Source organism: Pteropus alecto, unplaced genomic scaffold (genome assembly GCF_000325575.1).
Source record: "Pteropus alecto unplaced genomic scaffold, ASM32557v1 scaffold105, whole genome shotgun sequence".
In the NCBI taxonomy this organism is placed as follows: domain Eukaryota; kingdom Metazoa; phylum Chordata; class Mammalia; order Chiroptera; family Pteropodidae; genus Pteropus; species Pteropus alecto.
In genome coordinates, this window is record NW_006436294.1 from 2,822,615 (window position 1) to 2,824,485 (window position 1,871).

Here is a 1,871-nt window from a genome sequence, read left to right on the forward strand (position 1 = left end):
TGTAATCACTCCCTAAAGGCCCCCTCTCCAAAAACCATCACACTGGGGTGGGGTAGGGTTTCTACATATGAATTTTGGGGGACACAATTTAGTCCATAGCAATGAGCAAAGAGAATAATGGTTTATAATGGCTGTCTGGCCATTTGTCCAGCATTCTGCACAAGTACAGCACCTATGGGAGCAGGAATTTCATGTTCGAAACAAGGGATCTTACGATGAAAAAACTATGTACGTTTTGTTTGGGTGGAAGTGAGGGAAATGGAAAGCTGGACACTATTTGAAAATGAGGGGAGAGACCGGCAAAAGCCAGTTCATGGAAAGGTCCTGTATTTACAAAGAAGTGCAGATTTTATCTACTGAATGACTAGGGTCATGAGAAAACAGATTCAATGACACTTCCACACAAGGTTGGCTGTTAGCTTTAAGAGCTATAAAAATTCTCATCCTAATAACCCCACTTCAGGGAATTTACGCTAAGAAAATAATCCAAAATATCGAGAGAGGCATGTGTGCAAAGATACTTACTACATTATTTACAATAACAGACACTGGGAGAAAGCCGCGGAGGAATACTTAAGTAGTTACCAAATAAATGTTTGTTGAGTGAACTAACAAATGCTTGCTGAATATTAAGTGGCAGTGAAAACAGTAAAGTACAGGTTATTAGTATGGAAAAATCTTCAAAGTAAGTAAAATAAACAAAATATAAAATTATAACTCTATAATGCTATAACTCTATAAATACGGTAACAAAAGATGGACAAAACTAGAGGTAAATACAGATAAAAATGAGAGAACGGGCTGTTAGGTTGGTGCGGTCACGTGACACCGACATGTTTACAAAAGATACTCCCGTTTTACACATGAAAAACCACTAGTCCCATACAAGGTCATCTGGCCAGTCGGTCTGCAGTCTCACCAAGTGGTCTTCATTTGTAGCCAGCCCAAATAAACACTTGCTTTCAGTGACACACGTGAACTGACGAAATACTTGAGGCCAATACAGTAGAAAGAAGTGTTTGTTTTTATAACGAAGCACAGAACAGGGAGGGGAGGAGGATTGAGGAGGAAGATCAGAACTGTTCAATGAACTCCGTGCTCAGACAAAAGCACCCATTATGTCCCACGTGCAGGGACATAATGAGAAATCGAGCCCTTGGGTATGAATGAGCCAAAGGGAAACTAAACAGCATGACGGTGGCTGAGTAGAACTGTGGTCATTCTCTCTTGAAGCAAATAGTAGCAAGAGAGAGAAGCACATAGTTCTGACATTACTGGGTTTTGCCAGGGAACATCTGGTAACGTGTTTCCTCAGGTAAAGTCATACACTGTCAGAGCTAAGTGAGGGACAAAGGTTGAAAGGGATTAGGTGATTGGTCCAAGGTCACGCAGTTGGTATACAGCATCAGAACAGAAACATGAGGTTCAGAGTCATACGGACCAAGTTTCAAACGGACCAAGTTTCAAACTGTGGAACTACCACTTTCTAGCTCCATCTCAATCGTGCATTCCCTTAAAGGACTATTAAGAATGTGTGTCCTTGGGCAGCTCACTCGATCGCGCCCAGTCCCAACTTCTTTCCTCTCCAATAGCGTGAAGGCCCCTCGGTGCTCAACTGTGGCTCCGATGCTCAGCATCTGCTCCCTTCATCACGCTTCATAACCGCGCTGCCCCGGAAAACCATCTGCTCCCGCATTCCCGGTCCACGTGCTCTGTGAAGGCTCGGGTCCACGAGCACGCCGTGGACTTCTGGATGTGCTGGAGGGTGTGCCACCCAGGAGAGGTGCTGAGGGGTGACATCTGGGCAGGAATGGAGGATGAAGTAGAGAGGTCCTTATCCCCAGTGGATCTGAAGCTGAGGGGGAAAGGCT